The sequence below is a fragment of the Lissotriton helveticus genome, chromosome 1_2 (assembly GCF_964261635.1).
Source record: "Lissotriton helveticus chromosome 1_2, aLisHel1.1, whole genome shotgun sequence".
NCBI classification, from domain to species: domain Eukaryota; kingdom Metazoa; phylum Chordata; class Amphibia; order Caudata; family Salamandridae; genus Lissotriton; species Lissotriton helveticus.
Window position 1 is genome coordinate 433,970,575 of NC_136058.1, and position 27,546 is coordinate 433,998,120.

At 45.0% G+C, this 27,546-nt stretch overlaps 2 protein-coding genes across 5 annotated transcripts in view; one reads left to right on the forward strand and one right to left on the reverse strand.

Annotated features, from left to right (window-relative positions):
* Nucleotides 1-24,922, reverse strand: part of LOC144807659 (uncharacterized) — a 90,206-nt gene extending 65,284 nt beyond the window's left edge. For both annotated transcript variants that reach the window (XM_078673286.1, XM_078673289.1), the window contains exons 1-2: nt 24,808-24,922; nt 13,724-13,843 (exon numbers count right to left, since the gene is read on the reverse strand). The gene's annotated coding sequence lies outside the window, so the exon portion shown is untranslated. The remainder of the gene's footprint in view (nt 1-13,723; nt 13,844-24,807) is intronic.
* A 151-nt stretch (nt 24,923-25,073) lies between these two features.
* The window catches only part of LOC144807658 (uncharacterized), a 45,175-nt gene continuing 42,702 nt past the window's right edge, over nt 25,074-27,546 (forward strand). The window contains exons 1-2 of one of the 3 annotated variants that reach the window (XM_078673283.1): nt 25,074-25,210; nt 26,866-26,916. The gene's annotated coding sequence lies outside the window, so the exon portion shown is untranslated. Of the gene's footprint in view, nt 25,211-25,361; nt 25,432-25,530; nt 25,778-26,865; nt 26,917-27,546 lie in introns of those variants that run through there. The other 2 variants (XM_078673284.1, XM_078673285.1) reach the window with 2 other exon arrangements.

A 27,546-nucleotide genomic window follows, 5' to 3' on the forward strand; every position in this document is an offset into this window, starting at 1 on the left:
AAGAGTGTATCTCTAGAGTCGTGTGAAAACAATAGACAGCTATTTTACTCAGTCAATCGTGCATACTTAGTTTCACCAGAGTGCAGAGAAATAGAGAGACGGGCGTTTTCAATAAAAGGTGTTATTTATTGAGCAGTCTTTTTTCTCATGCAAGAGAAATGAATTGCCACAATTGCAATACTTAACATGAAGTAAAGTGCGTACAGTAAAAGTAGTATTATGAAATAATACTGTAAAACCATTGATGTAGTTTCTTAGACATATGATACTTTAAAATGGATAAAATATATACATACATAAAAACATTGACTAATGTACTCAACTGGCGCTTCTAAATATGCCTACCCCGGTGTACCTGACCTAAGCCTAATACGTGGGAAGGAGTAAGTAAGTAGCAGTTTAAGTTAGGTTGGTTTTGCCAAGAATCTGAATCAAGAATTCTCTCAAGGGTTTAGTCTGCTCCGTACCTTAGTAATAGAATGTGGGACGTCTTGTATCTCTCTCTTCAAGACTCGATCTCCCAGCAACCCGCAAGGGTGGCTGGAAACACCGGAGCTGGAATCTTCTCGGCTGGAGAAAAAGATAGCGTCTTTCTCAGTGCGTCAAAAGGGAGGGGCGGCTTCCGTGGGCTCTCGCATCAGCTGGGCTCTCGGGCAAGTAGATAGCCGCTCTGCTCCAAACCACTGTGTGTTTGCTTAAGGCAACGTAGGTATATTTATACCTGAAAGGTGCCGGGTTTGACGTAAGGTTGGACATAAGACGTCACTAAGAACTAACAGTTCTTTCTGGACTCTAGGAGTTCTTGTGCAAATCATAACAAGAGCAGGGGGATTTCCCGGGCTGCTGAAGGCTTGGTTTGTTTAAAGAACGCGTTGTACTTTCTAGGAGTCTAGGGGAGTAGCCTTGCCGTATTTGGACTGCATGGGCTATTACTAAATATGGATATGATTCTTATGCCTTTAATAGGATATTATTTATTATAACCATATAAGGGCATAAATTGGGAATATCGAATTAGGGTCCTAGATAGAAACACAACACCCACTCCCTGTATTAATGTCCATCATTACTAAAACTAAGCATTATTAAACATATAACGTGTGTGTGTGCATGTGTGTTTTCCAACCCACCCAAAAATACATAATTCACATTTGAAATGGTATATGGTAAATACACGAAAATGAGTATTGGTACTGTACGCTTTTCAAGCAGTGTCATCATTCAGGTAAATGCATATATATATCAGCTGAATGAATTGCGAAAATTACACACGAAATGGCTGTAAATACAGAAAAGAAGGTCGAGACCATTTCATCACGTATTAATACAAATGCTGTACATGTGCTAGAGGCTGAGGTAAAATATTGTCTCTAGTATCCTAAAAATAGAAGCTCTGTTCTCTAAGAATAGTACTACTTTAAGCAGAGTACATGTGCCAGAAAAAAGGTAAATATTTTGGAAGTGAAAAAAAAAAAAATTCGCTTTCAGGGGAAAAATAGTTCCAAATGTTTTCAGTGGCCGTGTTTATCAAATTGAAGGCCAAATTCAGAGTTCATGGAATGCTGTGTGCTTGTTGTTGTTTTTTAAAAGTTATCCTCGTTGACTGGAGAGAACATCATAGCAGACAGACTCGCAAAAAATTGGTCTACAACATCAGGTGAAAGTTCGACCAAGTTTGAAAATGCCGAAACAGTGCATGTGTGAGAATGATTGCTATCATCAATGTCAGGATCAGCAATGCTCACAGAAGGTTGTACCTGTGTGGGGCTGCTCTCATCTTGTACTCCACTGCCACATACTCGTAGTGGTGAAGTCTCAACGTGAAGTCCCCTCTGTGGCTACGGAAGCATTTTTCAATACTGCCAACGCCATACCCAGCTGCAAACCCAAGTCTTCCAGTTCTTTCATGGCCATGGCACAAAAAGACACTGGAGGCAACACGCCACTGAGTCATCTGCTGCTACAGCTGGCGCAGCTGCAATACCTCTCTTTTTTGTGTACTTGCTGACACTAATTCACCCTGTTGTAGGCAGGATCCAACATTTCCTCCAGTGTCAGAGATTGTGTCAGTAGCAGACGCCTCTCCCTAATCTACCCAGACTTAACAGTGGAGACGAATGTATCCCTTCTGGGTTGGGGAAGCCATATGGAAGAGATGGATATTACAGAACCCTTGTCACCGTCAGAGGCCCAACTCCACATCTATCTGTTAGAGTTACAAGCATTTTGAATGGTGCTGAAGGCCTTCCTGCCTACCAACAGAGGGGGGCTGTTGCAAGTTCTCATGGACAACACAGTCAATTATGAGGCCCTCATCAGGACGTGTCATACTTGAACTTGTTTGACAGCGAGCAGAGGATTCACTGGCTACAGGTGTTTGGTTAAGCGAACGGGGCTCTGGAACTGCGTAGTTGAATTTGACTTCCTACCGAGTACACTGGCCTGTGAAACAGAAGATTCCTTACTAAGGTGTATAGAATACAGTGTGATAAGTATATGGGCGAGTCAGCAATGTACCGCTCTGATTAGACCATGATAATTAACTAAAACAGTCGAAATTTCGACTATTCAGGGACTGTTTCACATGACCTATGTCTCCTGAGAATCAGCTTTGCTTAAATTGTATTGTACAAAAGTCATTCACATTCCTGTTTCTGAATATAATATGTGGATCTGATTGTTTTCTCATATCACTTTCAGCTTGAGCACTGCGCTGACATTACTCAGAAATGTATATATACACTTGTTGCTGAGAATACAATTTGAATTTTTAGAAATGGAAAAGGACTCATCTGAATTGTATTCATTTAAAAAAGGTGAATTAACCTCTACACATGGCCTGCATATGTGATACATTCATGTGAGATAATGAACCCACGAACCCCTGAGTTTGTTCACAATGAGAATGGTTAGTGCTCATATGCGGCGCCGCTCATCACTCTGGAGCAGAAAGATGTTGACACTGAGCTGCGCGATGTCTCCTACCGGCGTGCAGCAGGACTGCTTTAAAGTTTCAGGATCCAGTCTGGTGCCTGGGGAATATTCTCACGGTGAAGAAGTATCCACCAGAAACAGCGTTACCAAAGGCAAATAACTTGTTTGGTATGTTTTACTGCTGTTGTATCTCATCAAGAAAATTATGTATTCAATAATGTTAACAAAGTTTACAAAACACTGCACCCAAAATATATATTTCAGTCTTATGTAAACAAACAATGGTGAGTAGAAGCCTTTTGGTTCTCGTACATTTTAGACAGAAATAATGTGAATATTCTGGCAATTAGTTGATTTTGCAAGCACTAACATTTCTCTGAATCGAGTAGTGACCTTGAAAGTTTTGTAACTTTCAGGTACTCAAACTGCTCATTTTTTGGCAATTTGTTGACTATTTTCAATCCCACAATTTTCTTTTGAGGTTGCACACCAGCAGCCTCAGTCATACTGCAAGATTTATATTGATAAATCCTATTGCAACTACAATTTTTGCTCTTTTATGTAAAGTCAGGTTGCATTAGAAGCTTTTCTGCAACTCAGGATTGATTTGGGTTCCTATTCCCCTGGTGTGGATGCATTTCTCATGTTTAGTGAGACTGACTTTCTTTTCTGACTAAAACATTTCTTGCATTCAGAGCTCATATAAGGCTTTAGTCCAGTGTGGGTTCTCTCATGTCGAATTAGATTGTATTTGTCAATAAACCTGTTCTGACATTCAGAATACCCTCAGGCTTTTCCCCCCGTGTGAGTACACTCATGTCGAATGAAAAGCAGTTTGTAAGCAAAGATTTGCTTGCATTACAAGCACTCATAATGTTTTCCCCAGTATGGGACCTCTCATGACATGTAACACTGTCTTTCAGATAAAAGCTTTTCTGGCATAAGGATTTTCTCCAGTGTGGAGTTTCTCATGCTGAGTAAGAAAGCGTTTTTCTCTGAAGGTTTTCTGGAATTCAGAGCACTCATCCCAGTGTGGAGTCTTTCATGGCTAGTGAGGCTATGCCTATCAAAGAGGCATTTCTGGCATTCAGAGCACTGATAATGTTTTATTCCTGTCTGTGTTTGCTCATGTAGTGTGAGACTGCGTTTAAAATTGAATCTTTTCTGGCAATCAGAACAAATTATTTTGGACAGTGTGTGTTAGCTTAAGGCGCTTGTAACAGTCTCTACCTCTGAAACGTTTCTGGCACTTAGAGCACTGATAAGGTTTTTCCCCAGTGTGGATTCTCACATGTTCAGTAAGAAAAGATTTACGGCTGAAACGTTTTGGCCATGCAGAGCACTGATAACGGTTTTGCCCCAGTGTGGATTCTCACATGTTCGGTAAGTAGAGATTTACGGCTGAAACGTTTTGGACATTCAGAGCAGTGATAGCGGTTTTGCCCAGTGTGGGTCCTTGCATGTCTAGTAAGTCTTCTTTTTTCACTGAAACATTTCTGGCATTCGGGGCACAGATAAGGTTTTTCCAAAGAATGGGTTATTGCATGTCGAGTAAGTCTCGATTTGTTACGAAACCTTTGCTGGCATTCAGGGCACTGATGAGGTTTTTCCCCAGTGTGGGTTCTTGTATGTTCAGTGAGTCTTCTTTTTTCACGGAAACATTTCTGGCATTCGGAGCACGGATAAAGTTTTTCCAAAGAGTGGGTTATTGCATGTCGAGTAAGACTCGGTTTGTTACGAAACCTTTGCTGGCATTCAGAGCACTGATAAGGTTTTTCCCCAGTGTGAGTTCTTGTATGATCAGTGAGACTGCTTTTTTCACTGAAACATTTCTGGCATTCAGAGCACTGATAAGGTTTTTCCCCAGTGTGGATTCTTATGTGCCGAGTGAGACTGCTTTTTACAGTAAAACATATCTGGCATTCAGAGCACTGATTAGGTTTTACCAAAGAGTGGGTTATTGTATGTCGAGAAAGACTCGGTTTGTTACAAAACCTTTGTTGGCATTTAGAACACTGATAAGGTTTTTCCCCAGTGTGGGTTCTTGTATGTTCAGTGAGTCTGCTTTTGTAACTGAAATATTTCTGGCATTCAGGGCACTGATAAGGTTTCTCTCCAGTGTGAGTTATTGTATGCCGAGTGAGAGTGTTTTTGTCAATGAAACATTTCTGGCATTCTGTGCACTGATAAGGTTTTTCCCCAGAGTGGGTTCTTGCATGTCGAGAAAGACTCAATTTGCTACAAAATCTTTGCTGGCATTCAGAACACTGATAAGGTTTTTCCCCTGTGTGGATTCTCACATGTTCAGTTAGATGCGATTTATTGAGGAAACATTTTTGGCATTCAGAGCACTGATAAGGTTTTTCCCCAGTGTGGGTTCTTGCATGTCGAGAAAGACTCAATTTGCTACAAAATCTTTGCTGGCATTCAGAACACTGATAAGGTTTTTCCCCTGTGTGGATTCTCACATGTTCAATTAGATGCGATTTATTGCGGAAACATTTTTGGCATTCAGAGCACTGATAGGGTTTATCCCCAGTGAGCAATCTCACATGTTCAGTGACATGAGATTTATGGCTGAATCTTTCTTCCCCAGCTTGTGTTATTTTGTGTTGAGTGAGGCTGGTTTGAACACTGAATTTGTTCTCATAGTCTGTGTTTTTACAAGATTTATTTCTAGAGCTAATGTCACCAAGTTTGTTTTTCTTTTGCTTATATGCCATGCTAGGAGTGAACCAGATCTTTCCTAGAGTCAGGCTTGTTTAGAAAATGGTCAGCATTGATCTCTGAAATAAATCATGGGCAACCTCCTTAACACTTGAATTGAGCAAAATATGTCTGGAAGATGCCCTATAAGCACCGGTCGAAAGGTTTCTTGCAGATAATGGTCTTCAGGTTATGGCCTCTCCGGCAGCAACTTATTTTGTGACTGATGTTTTTCTCACATTCATTTGTATAGGTTCTTAGCAAAGCAGTGATAAGGTGTTAGTCTGATATTTGTTGGTGTGTGTAGCCTGTGAGGGGCATACACATAATGTGAGAGTGTGCCAGAGTAAACTACAACTCCTTTCTGCCAGTTGTGTATACAAGTGGGACCATCTAGCCCTCTTGTATGCTCCAGTTCAAAGTCCTCTGTTACCAAGGAATAACGTGCTCTGCAGGGCACTCAGGTGCTTGCTTGCCACCAGGGATGGTGTCTGCCTGACAGTCTATCCAAGTTGAAGGGACATCACCAGCAGGCTGAATTGATTGCTGGTACCGGTCCTGAAGAGCCTAGAAGCCTGCCTGCCTGTCAGGTTAGAGAAGGGAGTTTCACTATCCAACAGGAGGACAAGGCTGTCCTAGAAGAAGCAAGGTCCAGCGCATCACTAGCAGCTGTATGGAGCCGGAGGAGGCCAACTACTGGAAATCCATCCAGCAGGACCAGGGAGTCAGACGGTCCCCCCAGACTCTCCCAACAGTTCAATGCAGAAAATAATAATCTATGACAACGTCCTTGACGACGCCCAGTCCGGTGATGAATGTGTGCTGCCAACCAGCCCCTGCAGGGCTGCACATGCCAAATTCTTAACTAACCCAAGAGGGGCTGAATCTACGGACTTCCTGGAGAGACTGTGTGGGGCTGTATCTGCCAAATTCCTGAGCGGTCCATGCCAGAAGCCCATGAGGAACTACAACTACCCAAGTGTAGAACACCCTGTCTGTAGTTACGCCAGGGGTTCAGCCGGCCACAATGTGGGCTCAATTGCCGATGGTGGGGCCCCCAGAGGGCCTTCACTCACCAATAGGCCAGGTGTGACTGCAAAACTTTAGGACTGCTGATCTTCACTGTAAACTGTAAAGAAAAGTCAAAGAGGGTGCCCTACTGAACGCTGCCATGCACCCAGGACGTAAGAGCTCCACAAAAGCCTGCTAGTGGGCCACAGCTCTCTCAAGCGTGCGGGCGTGCCCTGCGAGTGCCAGACAGTTGGAAAGGGACCCTGACAGGACTGACTCATGTTGTGAAGGGGTAAGACACTTAAGACTGGGGGGGCACTTGTGTATGAGGGTGAATGAACTGCACTTTTCTCCCGCTCTGATCCGGGTCAGAAGCGAGAGTCTCCTTTTTAATTTGTGATTGTTTTTAAAAATTCTGTGAAAATACATCTTACCTGCATTTAATTCTGTGGTGTGAAATACTTCCTTCTTACACTTTACTCTGTTGGGGGTACTCTGAGCTGGTTCATAGGCTCTGCGGGAACTTCCGCTCTGTGTTCTAACAACGTACTCCGTCGGTTAGCCTTGCTTCACTCCCCTTCAATCATTTGCAACAGCACCCTCCCAAGTCTTTACAGCTAATAGTTCTGCTCACAAACGACCAAACATGTGTCCTGGTCTTCTGTATCTGCTTGCAGCACTCAACACTTTAGTTCACCAACACTTAGACTGGACAGTGAACCAACTAGCCTAACACAGGCACCAACCTAAGAAAGTATACCAGATGTTTTAAACAGAAGTAACATAATATTGTGTGCAAACTTCAAAAATGCCCTCTGTCCAAAGGCACCACCCTTATCCCTCAGGGTCAATCATATATGTAAACTTATATTAAAGTTGCACGACATTCCAATTTATGTACAATCAACTCAATTTGTATCCAGTCCGTTTTAACAAGGTGATTGAAATGTCTTCTTTATTGCTTTATTTTCTTTCTTTTTAAATAGGCCACAGCCAATGCGTTTCGTTCTGCAAACAAGAACTTCTTCAGGGTATTTGTAAATTCCAAAATGTCATTAGATAGATGATGATTTAAGTGTCACTCCTTGGTTTATCTTGTAGCAATATGCTCCTTGCATGTTGACCTTATAGTCTTCATGCACAGGTCAAGGTTGATTGCCGGGTATGACGACGTGATATAATAGTCACTCAAAATTCTCAAGGGCATATATGAGTCAAACCCAGCACATGTCGTACCTTGCGAGGGGGGTCTATACGCCCAACTCGACTTCTCAGCGTTTTGCAATTCCCGCCCGTGATTTGGCAGGTCAACAAGTGGAAGAGCTGCAAGGTGACAAGTGTCTTCCCCGTCGGGGTGAAGGCAAGAATTAATCGGTTCTGATAACTGAAAAAAGGAAAACAGAACAATTGATATTTGGAACCAATCCACGTTTCCCAACCGCAACTTTTCCATAGCAGCTAAAACATAAAAGAGGAGGCGTGGCGCTATAAGTGGAGAATTCAAACAATGCGCAGCGACAATCATGGATTTCCCCTCTTTAAGCTGAAAAATGAACTCAAACATTAGGGCTCATCATAAAAGTGCGCGTTTTTCATGTTGGCACAGGGGGCTAAGTAGAGCAGGGTATTCTGCTAGTAGGCAGATAATCCCGTATAATGTGGGTCTTAGAAACCAAATTAGGCAGGGATTTCATAGAATTCCATGTAGGGCGTCACAGTTCAACATAGAGCGTCACGGTTGGAAATGGGTTCACTGCCTAGGGCTCGTCAGTAAAGTGCACGTCCCGCATATCGGCACAGCAGGCTAAATTAAGCTGACCATTCTGCTAGCAAGCAGGTAAAACAAGAAAGTCATGAAGTTCTTTAGGATGCGTAACGAAGAGGAATGAGGCAGTAATACAGTCAGGTCAAAAACAATCAATAACAAAAATTAAAAAATAAATCAAAATAATAAACACAGTGGAGGGGCAAGGAATTCATTTGGAAAATCTGAAGGGGCACGAAGTGGAAAATGGGAGGCAGGATTACAGGAACATGGCCCCTACATAAAAAACAGAATAGTAACAGCACATATCTATGCCTGTGTGGGTGGAGCCCTACTCCACAGGCACTAAGTCATTCAGGTAATGGCATTCTCCCAGGGGAGATTTTCATTGAGTTCATTCGAAAACTTTGTAGGTTTGCTTAATGATCTGCACATCCATTTATAATAATTTTTCCAAATTATTTGATTCAACAAAGTTTCTTTGGGGTGCTCCTATCGTGTTACACTACCCACCCACCCACCAGGGTATGTCTTCACTAGGACTCGAGGGCCTAGAACAATATTGAACCAAAATACACCAGATCATTATATCTATCATCCAACAGAGGAGTCAAAAAAATATAAAATGGAGATTCTTCCACAAAGTAAATTTCAATTGGCCATTGATCAAGTGTTCTTTCAGTTGAAAATTAGACAAAGTCTTGAATCAGGTCTTTCTGTTAACTTTATTTTCACTTCTCAAAACATGGGGAGCAACAACAGCCGTCGCACGTTTCGCCCCCCTGGGCTTTTACAGGGATCTAATTTGATACAATTGTGTCCAAATTTCCATAACACTGCTTTTGAAAAGTTAGCCTCCTTAATAGTTATTTCCGAACAGTTATCGGATGAAGTGCCACCCCAACAGGCAGTGATGTCAACTACTTTCGAAATAATGGGTCCTTTCCATACGCTGCCTCACATAGACAAAGACCGCTTTGTTTTCTTTTTGTTTTATTATTTACTTGGACCTTGCTAAGTCCCTTCTGCGTCTTGCCATATATCGCTACTTCTAACAAGTAAGTTTGAAAAGGTGTAGGGCCCCTGGCGAACAACAGAAACCACAGATCTCTGAGCCCAGAGGAGACGACTCCCAGTGGGAGGCCTGGGAGAGCAAGCTGAGGTCTACCAAGGTATATTTGGGCCTGAAGAGCCGCAGATTGTCAGTTTGTGGGATTTACTTTATATCATTGTTAATCCATTATTGTCATTTCCGTCGGATATGCAGTGGATGCTTGTTTGTTGGGACCTGTTCGTGCGGAGAATTCCAAAAAGAAAGGTTTATATGTATTCATTTATTTTTAATGATGAGCGTATTTTGCTTAGGAAGACCTCACGGTGCTTCAGCACACCAGACAAGCATATCAATAGAGTCTTAACAAAGTGACTGAAATAGAGCAACCAGAACAACACAAAGTGAAGGAGTGCAAAGGAAAGCTGCTTTTGGGACATTGCTTGTCGACCAGTGAATGAGTGAATTTACTGACATTAGTTCCTCTTCAACACTACAAAGGCCACCATGTGAACGGAAGATAGTATTCCTCCCCCTGGGCTCACTTACAACATTTCAAGCTTTCTTCCGAACACCACACAAAAATGTTAGCGTTGATCTCAGTGTTTCTCTCGAGGAGGTGATGACATCACCCTCGTTGGGCGAGTGTTTTCCCGCTTTTGACCACAGTGTATTAAACTACCACCTATATGTTTTTATGTATGCGTCACGTGTATTCACAAGGACATTGAACTCACGTGGGAGCAGAGTCATATTCTTTTCCTGGTGTTACATATCAAGCCGGCAGGACTCCCAGAGTCAAGCAGCACTGTGTTTGCATGTGTGACGTGTGCTGTCTTTGTGCCTCAGCTTCTCTTTTGTAAATCGTTAGTTAGCAGCAGAGATGACCTCTGGTTTTGAATCTTAGTAGGATTTAAATTACAGGAGCGACAAGTGTCTGGAGTTGCCTAGCAGGATAATAGGTCCCAGGGGGCCAATACTGACTGAAGCTGGATAGCATGATTACAAGTCCCAAGGGCCCCTAATCAGACCCTCCAGGATATCGCGATTTCGCGGTTTGCCGCGAAATCGGCACTTTTGTAAAAATGCCGCGATTTTTACAAAAGTGCCCGCGAAATCGGCACTTTTGTAGAAATCGCACTGCATTTTTACAAAAGCCGCTATATCCTGGGGGGTCTGTAATGACTCAGCTCATCCAGTTTCACGCTGTGTGAGCCTCGGCACAAACATACCTCAGACGTACAAACAGGGCACGGAGGCAGGGGGCAGCCAGGTCCCCTCGCGTGCTGATGGTTTCTGCCCTTCATTTGGGGAGAAGCGCCCCCCCACCCCTCCTCCGGTTCATTTCTAGAGCTGGTTTATTTCGGGCTTTTCTTTTTTCGTGCTCTAGTGTCAGATCGTCGTTCTGCGAGACCCCGGGGTTTCTCTCCGGAGGATGCGAGCGGCAGTTACCATCGGCTTCCTGCACGGAGGACCACAGACCGGAGGGAGAGAGAAAGAGGGGGTGGAGGCACGTGTGAGGAGAAGAAAGGGGTGAAAGAAAGGGAGAGTGGCTGGGGGCACATGTGTGAGGAGAGGAAAGGGGTGAAACCAAGGGAGAGTGGCTGGGGGCACAAGTGTGAGGAGAGGAAAGGGGTGAAAGCAAGGGAGAGTGGCTGGGGGCACATGTGGGAGGAGAGGAAAGGGGTGAAAGCAAGGAAGAGTGGTGGGTTTAGAAGGAAAGGGTAGGGGTGAAAGAAAATGGGAGGATAAAGGTGAAAGGTGGAGCGCAAAGGTAAAGAGGGGGAGCAAGAATGAAAACTGAGGGTATGGGGCAGGTGAGACGAGAAAGAAGGGATGAAAGAGAGGGGGAGTGAGCAAAGAAGTCATAGAGGTGGGAAAGAAGGAAAGGGTAGTAGGGGGTGAGAGAAACTGGGCGAATGAAAGTAAAAGGTGGAGAAAAGTAGAGAGGAGTGAGCAGGAGAGAAAGAGGGAGGGTGAATGCGCGAGAAAGAGGGCAAGAGAGGAAGGGGAAGAAAGACAGTGTCTGGAAGAACGAAAGTATGAGAGTTAGAGAGAGAAGAGAGGGCGAGGAAAGGAGAGAGGGCGACAAGAGAGAACTAGGGAGGCAGGGTGCTAGAGAGATCCGAAGATGGAAAGAGAGAGGGACTGGGGAGAAGAGACTGGGCTGATGAGAGAGATATTGATAAGGAGAGAAAGATGTGTGTGTGTGTGTGTGAGAGAGAGGATGAGTGAATGAGGCACAGAAAGAAGGGGGCATGAGAAACAGAAATGTGAATGGGACAGTGGAAAGAGTGAAACAGGAAGGAAGATAGAGGAGCTAAAAGCGGCAAAACACAACTAAGAGAGGGAGAATTGGGAGGCAGAAAGAGTGTAAGGAAGGGCGGGTGACGGATGGGGTCACTGGAGGCCGCTGCAGCCTCTGTCTCCAGCTCCATGGATTTACCTCCGCAGGCAAGAGAGAGAGAGAGAAAGAGAGCGAGAGAGAGAGAGATAAAGAGAGGGAGGTAGAGAGAGACTGAGAAAGAACGAGAGAGAGAATGAGAGGGAAAGACAAAGAAAAAAGAGAGAGAGAGAAAGAGAGACAAAGACAAGAGAGCAACAGAGACAGGAAACAGCGTTTACAATGCTGTCATTACATCGCATTACTATTACAACACGGTCGTTACAACGACTGCGTTGTTAGTATGCGATGCATTTACATTGCAAGTCATCACAACGACTTTCTGTAGGGGGCGCTGAGGTATTGGAAATGAATTCCAACACCTTCCCTACTGTTGCGCAAACTGGAATAGGGATAGTAAGTAAAGAGTGTAATAAGAATACCATGCTCTGCAGCCCCGAGGTTCAGCCGGCAGTTGTACAAAATCGGATGAATTTAATTCTCCTTATTTAATGCGACCCAATATAATTGCATCCTAGACGCTAGCAATTACAGGCCGGAATTTTCTGCAGGAGGCGCATTGAGAGATATGTTAACTGTACTGTTAAGGGCTTATCATTATTTACCCTTTTGGCATTCTGCTAATCTCCGATCTATGCCCTGCTTGACAGCTACTCACTCTCCACGCTATTGAGCCCTTTGTTGTAGGAAAAATGGCCAAATAAAATGCCGCAAAATTGCCGCTAAATTTCCATATTTGTGCCGCTAAATTTCCATTTTTGTGCAGCTAAATTTGCTAATCCATGCCGCTATATCCTGGGGGGTCTGCCTAATGACCCGAATTGGCTAGAATGATAACAGGTTGTAGGGGCCACTACTGACTGGAGCAGGCTCAAAGAATAACAGGTGCAGGGGGATCGGGTGTGAGTGGCACCTGTGACAAGAGCTGGCTAGAAGCATTGACGACCTTTGGTACTGATTAAATGCAGGATTTCAGGTCACAGGAGGCACTGCTGAATGCATCTGGCTAGCAGCAGTGGTGGCAACTAGGAAGAAGGAATTGAGACTGCATAACTGCCTATATTTGCGGCCTTAATACCGATAATTGTTTACAAATGAATGCCATAACATGCATTGATATACTGCATAACCAAATTACAATGATCTTATATCAATTTGATGTGTTTGTTCGCCTTAATATGGCTGCAAGGTTACATGATTCTGTTAGGGCCCAGAAACATTTTATTTAGTGCTGTACATCTGCACACTTTCCTGCATCTTGTAGTAAACTGAATATTGGCAATCAGAAGTGAGATTTTCTTAAAAAATGAATTCTACAGCTTGTCTGTGTATCGTTTATCTGCTTCTCAAGGACTTCTCACATTCTTCTTGAGAAACGACCCTGCCTCATACTCATTAGTTTAGTTTTAGTAACTATTTCTATCACATGTTCATGTTTCATTGATTTGTTTTAGGAGAAAAGTGATAAAAATACATATTGTAGCATTAGTATTCTATACTTCAACTTGCTTTTGGGTGGATGCTCGCGCCCATTGAAATGACAATTTTCACTTGTTAGTTTGATTGGCCTTTTGCTATTTTTGCATTAAATGCATGATAGATTAGTTGGCCTTCCGATGTTTTGTGTTTTATTTGTACAAATGTACATAGCAGATAGTGGCAGGCTTTTAACAAAAATGACAATTTGATTTTATTCTTGGAATCACTCAATTTTCTCACAGACTTGAGAAGATTCTGGGTTCTTGCAGTTTGAGAGAGAGAACAGAAAAATGTTGTTTCAGGATACCTGCCTCAGAGCGCACTTCTTAAAGACAACTGTCAGGATATCATGTTCCTACTATAAGGTCCTTACCTGTGCGAGTTATTAGGATCGATGCAGGGGCCTGACCCAAACTAGCCGCACGCTGGAGATCAATGACAAACACTGAAGAATGAATAGAGCTTCCAAGTTGGTGACCAATACATAATCGACCTTGAAAATAAACGAAACAACATGTTTAAGTAATCTGGTGACTCCTGACCATAAAAACAAAGGTTACAAATTCAATACTGTGTCAAATACTGAAAAAATTCAACTGGATATACTGAATCGGCTGTCGCCCCAGGGCATGCAAGACACCTTCCATCACTATTGCTTATGGGACTTGTAGTTTTGCTGTTCTTATTAAAAAGGTGGTCTCTAAAGTCCTAGTGTTCTATTTCATTCCAGGAAACTTGGTGCGAATCGCCACCAGAATTAAACAAATTTAATCTGCTCTCCCTACCTGCTATTAAAAGCGCCAAATTCGGCCACAGCAAGGGAGGCCGTGCTACATACAGCTCTATAAGGAGCATTTATGGTATGGAGCCAATGATGCACAGCTTAGCACCTCCAAACGCCATTCAAGTGCTCAGAATCACTTTACAGGGGGAGGATGAAAATGAGCAGATAATCCTCATAAATCTCTACTTACACTGTGTGAAAGAACTAAAAGCACCCAGCAACTGAAGGAGGAGCTCGAGAAAATTATAACGGAAGAGTATACCCACAGCCTGATCATTACGGGGACTTCAATTCAAATATGTTCAGGAGTTCATCTGAAGATATTGATACGGAGAAGGACCAATTCGTATGGGACGCAGTAATACAAGATAATAACTCAGGCGGAAGACAAACGAAAACAGCTCAGAAGCATCTAGCGATTCAGGAGCAGGTGGGCTTCCGAGCATTAAACAGAAGTGTAGTAAGGCTTATAGGTCCATTGTCGACAATTGCTAAATTAGCATGAGCTTAGCTGCCATGAACCTGCTTTTGAGCACGACACTGCAAGCGTCTATTTTGCAATCCTTATTTGTGCCCCTTTTACACATGAGAGCTGTCTGCTTTGCAGGTTCTTTGCTGTGCTCTGAGGTTTAGTCTGCACATGATGTTCAAGGTTAAACAACAATGCCCCTTGTTATTCTGTTCTGATCTGTCCCTCACACCTAGACATAACAGGCTTCACACAGTGGCACCTCTGGAAATCGTGTACTTTAATATTGCAAACACAAAATGTTCTCACACACACGGAGAGACACCTTTCCAGAGAGAAGACCAGTGTTTGTCCTCCGATGTGAACATTGAATCTAGGCCTTGAGGTATGGAGTCTGCTGAAAAAGCCCAGAGGTCTTTTATTTTATAATAAACTATCTCTTGTCACGGGGAGGGTGGTTAAGTGGTTCAGTCCTTTTCCATTGTTTTTTATAACATGAAATCCCCTTTTGTATTCTATGGAATTGTAATAATGCTGACTATATTGTGTTTATGCATTCTGCTGCTAGTATTGGCTTGTGCACTGCACCATAGAGCGCGTTAGTTGAAATAAACATTTTAAACTATACTGCGTCTCTGATTACTCGCATTGTGGACAAGTATGAGTGGCTAAGTGAAAGTGTGTCTTGTTCTCGCGATTCCCAAGATAGAGTTAAGTGTTCTGAGTTGTCTAATCATTGGTAGCTTCGCTGTAGACGAAGAACGAAGAGACACTATAGCTAGTCGGTAAGGGATTGTAGGTACAGATGTGGTAGGTTGGTACACCACCTATTCACTGAGGCCCTGTTTTCCTGTGCATAGTTCTGTGTTTGTGCAGAATACCTGCAACATGGCGCCACCAACGTTTGGTTCTTATCTGAAAGACGCTTGAGTAGTGCTTGTGCTTGTCCACGATACCCTCACGTCCACCTCCGGAGGCGGCTGTGATGACAATACCTCCTATATTTAAGTGTTTATAGGTTCTTTCAAGCTTGAAGTTACGCCAAAGAGGTTACTCTCTATTATTAGCCTTTTCTGTGCTGCATACATTAAGTTGTACATCCTACTTTTGTGATGGGGCATGAGATTGCCGCACACAGTCGCTAAGAGACTACTTAAGGAATTTTGCAGTCCCTGATACAGGGGTCAATTTAATTTTTGTATTTGGAACGGATCCCACGTATCCATTCGAAGTCTTTTATTCTTGTGTCACCTTTCCGGCAGTTACAGCGGATGATAATCTGTTTGATTATACCGCCTCTGCGGTTCCGGTCGCTTAATGTCCATATCAGACCCTAGAGGTTCGGCTAGCAACTTGGCAACACCGTATTTGGTTTAACGGCACTCTTCCTCACACCTATACACCTGTCCATTTAGGTCATTTATCAATTGAAGGAGCCTCAGGGCCGGTCTTAGCTGGGTATGCTCTACACCCTCATGAGTTAACAAACGCTAATCTCGATCAATTGCGGGTGTTGCATACTTCCTTAATTCGTGTACATAGAGATGTTATACAGTTCGTGCCCTGTGCTTGTCAGGCAGCTCCACCAGGGGTTGTTGTGCAATCTGCGGGGACTGGTGGTGTGACTCTCAGCTCCGTTATGGTTAATTCGGTAATGGGCAAGCGTCCGACAAATAAGGATGAACTACTTAAGGATGACGGAAGCAGACATTTAAAGGCTGGAGGAGGAATACATTATAACCAGTGTTCCCAAGAACGTGCGCGGCAGCGCACGCGCGCATGTCTGATCCCCCGAGCGCGCAATGCTGATCTACAGAACATCTCAGAAAGAGTATTCGCGCCGCCGCTTTTATAACAGCTGCGGCGCAAAAAATGTTAATTTCCGGCTTCCTGTGGCTCCTGCACTTGCTGCTAAAGGAGCGCAGATGGGGTCTGTTTGAGGACCATTGTGAAAATATTCCTGTTAATTGTAGCACCGTAGTGCGCTGCAATTAACATAAATATTTTCACAATGGCCCTCAATCAGCTCTCAGCCGTGCTGCTTCAAGAGAAGAAATGCAGCAAGTCCAAAAGTACGACATGTGCCTTACACGCCGTTCTTTTGTGCTGGTTGCATGTCTTCACTTAATGGAGCACGGCTGAGTGCTAATAAAGGGCCATTGTGAAAATATTTATGTTAATTACAACGCACGACGGTGCTACACGCTAAATGCAGCCCCGTGCATTAGTATGTCGGGCTCTGCAAATAACATGAAAACATTCCAAAAGGCACGTAATCTGTCGCCCTCTACTAACAAAAGGCATGCAGAAAGCCTAAAAACATAACGTGTGCTTTTACAATCAAACTGAAAACTGTGGCATTGGCTGGAAGTTGAGATGCATATGTGTTTTGAGAAAAAAGGATATGCAGTTTTCCAGTGAAACCCCGTCCCAAGCGCCATGCTGCACTTTCTATCTTTGGATACACAAGTGCCTCCTCTCTCCAGATTTTCATTAAAAAAAGTTAAAGTTCCTCCTCCCTGTTGATCATCTCATTCACAGCATAGAGGCCAAGGATTGAATGGGTGAATATTATTTCTTCTATCCCACTGGAGCCTGCTTGATACCCATGCTCCACTATACCCAACCTTTTCTTTTCGCATTTCATCTCTGCAGAGGAGAAAGACGTCCTAGCCATCCTCAAATCATTAAAATCTGGTTCGCCGGTAGACCCCTGCCATGCTAGGGTCCTGAGTGGGGTGGCAGAGACAGTCGCTCCAGAGGTCGCGAAGTTGGTTAATAACTCACTTCAATCTGGAAGGGTGCCCATGCAATGGAAACATGCAAAACTCCTCCCTCTCCTTAAAAAACCTTCTGCCGATGCCACACTTCCCTCTAACTATCGCCCCTTTTCCCTTCTCCCAGCCTTAGCTAAGGTGTGCGAGAAGGTGGCCTTTAAACAACTGGAGAGATTTGTGGAATCTACAGGAGCTCTACAACCGGCACAATCCGGATTTAGGACAGCATTTAGCACAGAGACTGCGCTAGTGGAAATTGCGTAGGCTATTAGGGAGTGCCTGGATGCAGGCGGCAGGGCGGCTCTGATTTTACTTGACCTCTCTGCCGCCTTCGATACGGTTCCCCACCTCCAGCTCCTCTCCCGCCTGTCTGACATCGGTATTACTGGCACGGCCTGGGAATGGGTTAGATCCTTTTTGGACAACCGCTCCCAACATGTGTGGATGCCCCCCTTCTCTTCATCAGACAGTATGTTAGCCACCGGTGTTCCTCAAGGGTCTACATTGAGCCCTCTTTTGTTCAATGTTTACCTTACTCCCCTGATCTGTCTAGCGGAGAAGCTGGGTGCCAAAATTATGGCCTACGCCGATGACACACAGCTTCTCTTTACATGGAAGGGTGATGATTTGCAGACGGAAGTGGCCCATCGTTGCCTTTCAGCGGTATTTTAGTGGCTAGCGCAGGCTAGCCTGAAATGTAATGAAGAGAAATCGGAGGTGCTCCTCTACGGCCATTTCCCTCCTGCTTTTAGAGAGTCTCTCTGGCCTCCTGGATTTCTGTGTCCCTCAGGAGATTGTGGTGTAGCGAAAAACCTGGGAATTTGGTTTGGGGGCGACTTAGGCTTCCATGAACAAATCATGCGTCTGTCAGGGGTGTGCTTTGGCACACTTAAAGCCCTGAGAAGATTCTTTCCCCTGCTTCCCCGTGCTGCTAGGGAGACTGAGGCCAGGGCACTTATACTGGCACGCCTGGGTTATGCCAACGCTCTTTATCTCGGCATTCCAGGGTACCGTCTGGGAAAATTACAGGTCATCCCGAACGCGGCAGTCAGGCTTTTATTTAACATCCCTAGATGCCTTAGCGTTCGCAAGCAGCTGAGCAACCAGCACTAGTTACCTGTTGCCCAGCGTGTGCATTTTTAAAGCACTAACCATGACACACAAGGCCCTTCATGGTTTGGGCCCTACCTATATCAGTTCCAGGCTCTCCTTTTACACCCCAGCCGTCCCCTGCGGTCAGCTTTGCAAAGACGGCTGGTGATCCCCAGATTCCGGAGAGCTTGTCTGGGGGGGGCAGTCCTTTACGGTCAAGGTGTGGAAGGCGCTCCCCGACGATCTTCGATATATCAAGGAACTGGCTACCTTAAAAAAAAGGCTAAAAACTCATCTGTTTAAACAGTCCATTTAGCCCTTTCTGCCTCCCATGTCACTGTTTCTCCACGCGCCAGGACACTCTTGAGTAGCAGTGCACGATATAAATATTTTTATAACATAACATAACATACCCATATCTGTCAGATTTTCCCCACCTTGCAATGTGTCATGGACTGAGAAAGATCACAGAATTGGTGGAGTTCAAGTTAATCATATGTGTGTGTTACATCACCTTTAAAAAGACTCGCTCCCATAAAATATGCTATATCCTGTTGATAAATGTGTGAAAGAAAGACGAAACAAAGACAGAACTGTAATCATTTTTCGTCCAAAATGAGGATGTCCCTCATAAATGTGCCTCTTTCTGAGGCTCTGGTCCGACTGCTAGGAGACCCCATAGATGTTCTTTTAATTTATTTTATTTCCCAATTGCACCATCATGATGTTTTAATCCAGTGCAGTAGCCCAGTCACACAAGCACTGCAATGGGCTGGTGGCATAGTGGATTAATGAATCCACCACCGACTCCCTCAACTTTTCATCCTTTGGAGTTTGATAACATGAAATCCATTTTAGGATGTGTAACAATACTCGTCTATTATTAGTGTCAAGAAACCCCTACAATGGGGAATGAATAGTTTACAACAGGGATGTCCATGAGGGTTTAATGCACTTGTTTTGGGATATCTACATGTGATAGCTTTAGACACAACCAAGGTGAAGGTAATTGTTGACATAGTCAATATTTATCCTGAAAATCTGACATAGATCCAGCCCTTGTGAACCAACACTGGGCACCACAGCTTTGCAAAATTGACCCTTTGACTAATTTATTATTCATTCCTTCATATGCCGAACATTTTGTCAAAGGATATTGGGTTATTATAGATAATTATTACATTTCCTCCAAAGATTCGTCCACAAGCAGAATTCCTGGTCTGATTTAAAGTTTGAAGTCAGCACTCCTATTGATATTATTCCATCATTTCTCCCAAGCAGGGATCAGACTATATTTCCAGTGTTGGGAATTAGAAGTCTTACATTGGCAAAAGATATTTGAGAAACATTGTAGATATTCTTGCTTTAGGAATTTGACTATCTGCTTTAGTGAATGCAATCCTGGTATCAGACTCCTATCTTTTCTTTCTTTTTTTTTTTAGTTTTATATAGAACGAACTAGACCCAAAGATATTGGGTATCAGAGCACTTTACAGTAGCACCATTTCATTTCATTGGTGTTAGGCTCCTATTGTGCCTAGAAAACAATGTACCTCTGGTGTTAGGCTTCTATCGTGTCTAGAAAACAGTGTAACTCTGGTGTTAGGCTCCTATCTTGCCCCTCCCCCGGCATATCCAAGAAACCATCTTCAGAGCGGATAAGTGAATTCATGATTATCTGTTTTTAAGGGTGGAGTAGCCCCCACCTTGGTTGAGCCAGCTCTGCTCTGCAGAGTCTTGCCCTGATGACCTTGAATAATTCTTAAACAGATTATTGCACATAGCAATCTTCTTTCATTTACTTTTAATCTAGGTAATGTGTGAGATTGTATTATAGACATTTTCTGACAAATGTGTTTTTGTTTCATGCAACATCCATACAAAATGTTTATTTTAGATCCAAACAGGATCTCAGCTATGAGAAATAGTAGTTGTCACAGTGATTATTTGCAGTAGTATTAGTGGGTTTCTACTGTGTTACAATATTGGAAAAATACATCACTATCCCTGACTATTAACTATAAACACATTTGGAATTTGAACCAGTGTGCCTGTGCACTGTTTGTGATTTGGCCAAAAGGACACGAGAAAGCTGAAACTGGAGTATAAATTCAAAGCTGATCCGCACAGAGGCATGCAAAATACGTTTAGCCGAGAGCGCTCAAAATCCTTAAGATGTCCCTGAGCTGCCACTGTGTAGTTAGTTAGGAAAGAAAAGGTTCACTGGCACTGTGGAAGGAGGCCGGTTGCCCCGTTTTCCTAATATATATATTAGTGTAGCTTTGTCGTGGTTGCAGAAGCTCCGCACTGCACTTTCTCATTTCAAACATGACACAACCATTGTACGCCAGTCACCAATACGAAGGCCACCCCCCTGGCTGGACTGGCCTTAGCAGGCATCAGGCGTTTGCCTGGAAGGCTGTGGGTCCATTTTGGAGCAGTGGGGGCAAGTTGTGTTACTGGGGGCAGTTTTGCAGTGATGCTGCAATAAGGGCCCTCAGTAACAAAAGTAGTAGTCGTGCATACATACATACCGGGGAGTCTCCTTGTTGAACCCAGTGGAGTGCCTCTACACAGGAATGCATTCACATGTATGTATGCACGACTACTACTATTATCAATAGCGTTTGGACGGATACGCTTCCTGCGAGAGCACCCTATCTTATTGAACCTTTTCAAAATACTGGCTAAACCTACAGCTGTGCATCCTCTTATATATAGTTTTGAATATACCCTCAGTAACAAAAGCACAAGTGCTGTAGACTTGGTTTAAGCAGTAGTGCTTGACACTTGGCCCCCTCCACCCCACCTCGGGTGGGTGGGAGCCAGTGCGGCAAAATTGCCAGTGCTACTTTGGATTCCCAGTCCAGCCCTGCCTGCCTCATCAAACAGACCTCACACTGCCGCACACAGAGGAAAAAAATTAGAGGGAACATTGATTACAACACAAAATAATACCACACTGGCCGAAATCAGACGACTAATAGGCAAATATCATGAGTTTACAGATGACAAGATAAAATATGTCTTGCGTAAATAAACGGCCAATGTTAAGGAGAGGTCGGGAGACCCGGCTGAGCGTTGTCATACAAAATCAAATCTGCACATATAAAAACGCACTCTCTGCATGGTGCACCAGTTATACTGCACGGTGCAGTGCACCAGTCACACTCTGCACGGTGCAGCGCACCAGTCACACTCTGCACGGTGCATGCACCAGTCACACTCTGCACAGTGCAGTGCACCAGTCACACTGCACGGTGCAGTGCACCAGTCACACTCTGCACGGTGCAGTGCATCAGTCACACTCTGCACGGTGCACCAGCCACACTGCACGGTGCAGTGTACCTGTCACCCTCTGCACGGTGCAGTGCACCTGTCACACTCTGACGGTGCAGTGCACCAGTCACACTCTGCACGGTGCACCAGGCACATTGCACGGTACAGCGCACCTGTCACCCTCTGCATGGTGCAGTGCATCTGTCACCATCCATGCCTGTCAAGTATCACGCATCAGGTGTGACGCTCACGCATTTTAGTGCGGTGTTCCGCATCATCGCACTGAAATGCATTGTCACGAATTTAATGCCACTTGCCAGCGTGTGCCACCTGTGGTGCCTGTGAACCTCTGTGCCGGCTCTGCTGCTCTGAAACATGGTGCCAGCAGCTGCTTGCTGGACTCTGTAGTTCCTACATTGTTAAAAATGGTTTGCTCTCAGCTGTGTAGTGGCTGAGAGTGTTACAATGTATCAATTAATCTGCCTGCCCTGTTGCGCCTGGCTCCAGGCTACATGATTAATTGCGGCAGTGCTGCGCGGCTTGGACACACTGCTCTCGCAATTACCGACGGGTGGGGGCCTGCTCTCAGCAGTGAGTGGTTGCTGCTACCGGCTCAGGTGGCACAACAGGGGGGATTATAATCTGGATGTGACCGTTAGTGAGCCCGAACTTTTGGCGGGGGAACGAGGCATCCGAAGTTGCTTCGTCCATGAGGCAGGCTGACGTCCCGGCCGTGGAGGACGGGTCCACAGACTGAGGAAGAGATATTTCTGGATAAACGAGGCACGGGGAGTCAGTCAGTGGAACCACCACTGGGCAATACTGGCATCCGCCTTCGAATGAACTGGTGGCAGCGGCGGGGTGCTCAAGACACCTCTGGGATCTTGTTGCGCGTGCGGAGAGGTGAAGAGGAGAACGATGCCAAGGCATGGCAGCAGTATGAGCTGAGGATGATAGCCGAGTACCCTCGTCTCATTGACACCGGCCACCTGAGTTCTACCAAGCCACTGCTCACGTCAATCACAGACCTGTCCAGAGTCAGGCATGACGGGGCCTCGGAGGCGGACAGGGCTGAGAGCAGAGGGGAACCAACCACGACCGACCAGAAGTACCCGCAAGTCCAGAACACACTCTACCCCATGACGGAGAACTCGTATAGCGCTTATGCCATGATGCTGCTCTCATTGATAGTCTTTGCCGTGGGCATCATCGGCAACTTGTCCATCATGTGCATCATGTGGCATAACTAGTCTGGGTGCACTGCTGACCGGACGGTCATGGAGCGGGAAGAGACAGCAGTCTGAACTTGTCTAGTTCAAGTAAGTGTTACTTAAGTTACATCAGTCCAACGGGCAAAGTGCTGCGCATCAGGCAGAGCCGTGACTGACTTAGAACTGTACAGACAGTCTGATCATCAACAGAAAAAAAAAATCACAAACAATAGCATCTGGAGGCAGTTACCTAATTGCTACTTAAACGCTGCCGCCCGGCCCTCCGCATCCAGCACGCTCCCTCCTCACTTACTCTACTTAGACACTTACACACAGTCACACAGCAGAGGTGCTTCTGACTCCCCTCCCCCGCTTGGCCTCCCACTCGTAAATAACAATCGCATAAACTAACTTTGCCTGTCTGTGATTTAAAGCGTCAGAAAATCCCTCAGCCCACCTGACCTTTGTGCAAAAATCCCTTACTTAACATTTACTTCATGGCAAGTTTATTTTTGGTAAAACCTCATGTTAGCCACAATTTCGTACCTTGACAAGTGATGGGCAATTAATTATTACGTAGTTTGCAGAGGAAATACGAGTTTGTGTTTTAGAATAGCGCTGTTGAAATGAAGCATCATTCTTTTCTGCACCAATAATAACACTCTCTGTGCAGCTGAGATTGAGATTTGTATAATTGTACAGAGCGTACATTTGCAAAAGTGATTCAGACTAACTGGCCCGTCTATATTTCTTGACGCACAGGCCTCTAAAACTTCCTTTTTGTCTGTTGCACAGTGTAGATCCACGAGTGAGGTCTTGTCAAGGTAAGCAAGTGTCTCACAGCCCCATCAAACTTCCTTCCCATGTGTCTTGATTGACGTGAAAGGCTTTGCCGCAATTAGTTTAAAAATGTAGTTATATTACAAAGAGGATGTATGTTAGTGACCTTTCATTACAGTAATTTCCCATTACTTTCATAATATGTTTAGAGCTTCTCATTGTTCAAAATATAGAAATTTCTGATATTTATTTCTTCAAATGCACTTTATTTGTTGATTTTTTTAAATGCAGAAAGTGTCACACATTTGGCAGCTGAGTGGGATTCATTTTTATAAGTACATTGAAATGTTACACATGAGCAATCTCAATTTATAGGTTTCCCTCGTCTTTATTGGCTGATTGTGCTCGGGAGAGAGTGTCACTGATAGCCGTTAAATGTCACATAGTCGTTAAATGTCACTCATAGCTGTTAAATGTCACTCATAGCCGTTAAATGGCACTCATAGCCGTTAAATGTTATCCATAGTCGTTAAGTGTCACTCATAGCCGTTAAATGGCACTCATAGCCGTTAAATGTTATCCATAGCCGTTAAATGTCACTCATAGCTGTTAAATGGCACTCATAGCCGTTAAATGTCACTCATAGCCGTTAAATGTTATCCATAGCCGTTAAATGTCACTCATAGCTGTTAAATGTCACTCATAGCCGTTAAATGTTATCCATAGCCGTTAAATGTCACTCATAGCTGTTAAATGGCACTCATAGCCGTTAAATGTTATCCATAGCCGTTAAATGTCACTCATAGCTGTTAAATGTCACTCATAGCCGTTAAATGTTATCCATAGCCGTTAAATGTCACTCATAGCTGTTAAATGGCACTCATAGCCGTTAAATGTTATCCATAGTCGTTAAGTGTCACTTATGGCCGTTAAATGTCACTCATAATTTCAAAGAAATGATACAAGTGTCACACAGTAATCTGAACCCTTGGCACTGTGGCTCTCTGCAGGGTCCCCAGTCCCTCCTCGGGGTCCCTTAGGGAGTTGTGGCCCTCCAGGCCTCACCTGTCCTCGTGCACCGGTTGGTGGGGGCAGAGGAGGCACCGCCGGGTCTCCTCGAGACTGAAGCGCGCGCTCACACCGCTGCACGAGCTACAAGCGCATACGAAGTAAACATCGCGTTGCATCAATGCGCATGCGCAGGACCGCGCGTCATAACTGCGCATGTGCTGAGCGAAGACACCAACGCGCGTGCTCACGCCCCCGCAAGAGGCACCATCGCGTCTTATAGCTGCGCATGCGCGTGATACCTGCGCATGTGCGAAGCGGAGAAGCCGAGCACTGAAAGTGAAAAAGTGATAGGACCTTTCACGGAGTGCGGACTGTGAACAGCCCTGGACTGAGGGCGCGCCCTGGACAGAGTCTAATCCAGCGGGGATACATCCTCCGGGATGAATCACGTGCGCAGGTTGGTGAATGTACGTGCGCCTGCGCAGACAAGAGACACCCCCCCCACCTATAGCGGAGCCGAACCGAGGAGCTTTGCTTCAATCCATCTCGGCGCGAGGCGCCTCGTGCTCCGCTCGAGGAGGCAGTGTCTGTACTCGGCGCACGCGGGAAGGGCGGCGGCGCGCGTGGACTGGGGCGGGGTTGCCATGGTGCCCAGGCATCAACGATAGCAGCAGAGGGGTGAGGCTGGGACAGGCGCAGGGAGGGGGGCGGGCTGTGCCATGTTGGGGGCGCAGGGGGGGGGGGGGCTCGTGGGGTTCGAGGCAGGGGAGCAGGAGGAGTAAGGAGGTGGGCGGTGATGCTGGACGTAGGCAATGGTGGCAGTGTCAGTCCTCGGCGCATGCGCAGCCGCTCTCTCTTCGTTCAGTCCTGGGGCCTCTTGTTTTCCTCGCGCGCTCTTTCCCCGAAGGCGTCAGAGGCCTCACAGCAGGAGCAGAACCGAGACCAGAGACAAACGACAACAGAACAGCAGGCGCCGGGGGGGGGGGGGGGCGTGGAGGGTGCAGTATAAATCCCCACACCTTAGGTGAGCAGGATATCGATATATACTGGATTACTTTGTTAGTCTGCTGGAATGATTGGGTAAAAAGATTCACTCAAAAATGTATGTATCTATCAATGGAAGGTAAGGGATGGAATGGCAGAATCAGACTAAGTTGGTTTCGCTATGAGGCCGGTTCCTGATAATCCAGCGGTGTTGAGTGACATGCCTGTGTCGAATGTAGATTTTGATGCCAATGACATTAAGAATGCTTTACCTCATTCTCCTGATGTTTCCCGAGTGGGAGCAGTGAATGGGTTGAGCATTGTATCAAACTTAAAGCTCAGGCAGTACCTCTCATTCATAGAGTGCGCTCTGTTTTTCTGAGGGTAGAGAGTGAGCTTACTGCCCTCTTACATGATTTATGATGTCACCAATTCTTCTGAATGGTTTCATCAGTTTTTATTGTCCAGAAGAGGTCTGGGGGCATGCATCTTTTAAAGTTCACCGACCACAGCCCTTTAGTTTGAACCCTTAATGGTGTCAGTAAGGCCCCTGTAAGGTTGCTAGGGCTGTTTTTAAAATTACAACTTTGGCTTTAAATTAGTACACAGAGACAGACACTACAGGGCTGGCTGCTTATCTAGAAAGCCATTTTTGGGTAGTTTGGGTGACGAGGATTTGGATGTTCATGAATGTTTGTGGCAGCGGTGTTAGACGCTGTCCATGATGCTGCTTGTGCTGACCCAGGAGTGGTGCCAGTTCAGAAGGACTTCACAGATGGTCTCCCCTGGGACTGGTGCTTAAGTGCTGAGGTGTTTGGGTGTGCTCAAGTGGCGGCAGAGCTAACTGTGGCTCTGTATATGTTTTGAGACCCGATTCTTTTGTTCTACTTGGGAAGCTGAGACCATGCTTGTTGAATATTCACCCAATGTGAGTGGTGAGGTCCACATTGCAGGTCTGCCTGAAGTTATGATGCTGCTGACAGTAGCGTGTCTGCTAAAAGCGATGGCGTGACTGGTGGAACTATAAAGCCAAATAAAAGAAAGTTATCTTCCGACACCACAGTCTTCGTGACTGAGACCAGTAATACTGAAGACTCCGAGACTCACAGCAGTAATTTCTCCTTTCAGAGCGTTATTGCTGCAGATGGAGTGAAGCCCAGAAGGAAGCACATTACTAAGGTACCAACAAAGTTTAATATTTTTCACTTGTATTAACTGTTTCACTTTTGCAGCATTTGGAAATGCATTTTCTAGTTTTGTTGCTTTTTGTTTCGTTTTTTCTTGTAGGCTGTTACCTTTTGTTTAAAGGGAATGATGTTGTAGTGTGTGACCTTAATGCTGCAGTTTGCATTTCATTACCATCATTTGTGGCGATCTGTGGTCCTGTTTCTCTGCTCTTCTTGTAGTAGCTCCTATCAGACTATGGACTGTTCCCATGAGGCACAGGGTCAGACTGATTTGCATATAGCAATGTCTGAACTGGGGTGGCAGAGTGGGTTAAAAAACGGTGATGGATTAAACCCAGATCTGTTGATTGTGTGTGAGTGTTTGATCAATCAATCAATCAATCAATCAATGACACTTGTAAAGCGCGCTACATACCCGTAGGGTCTCAAGGCGCTGGGGGGGGGGGGGTGCTTGGTTCAGATGCTCCGTCCATCACCACCCCCTTTTGTACCGCTTTGTTCGCCATAAGTTGGCACTGTATGCTCAGACGTTGATTGAGTCCCTTGCTCACTTTGCCACTGGATTCAAGCAAGCCTGGCTGAAGACGGCTGGAATGCCAGAAACCGGTCCTAGGAAGCTTGA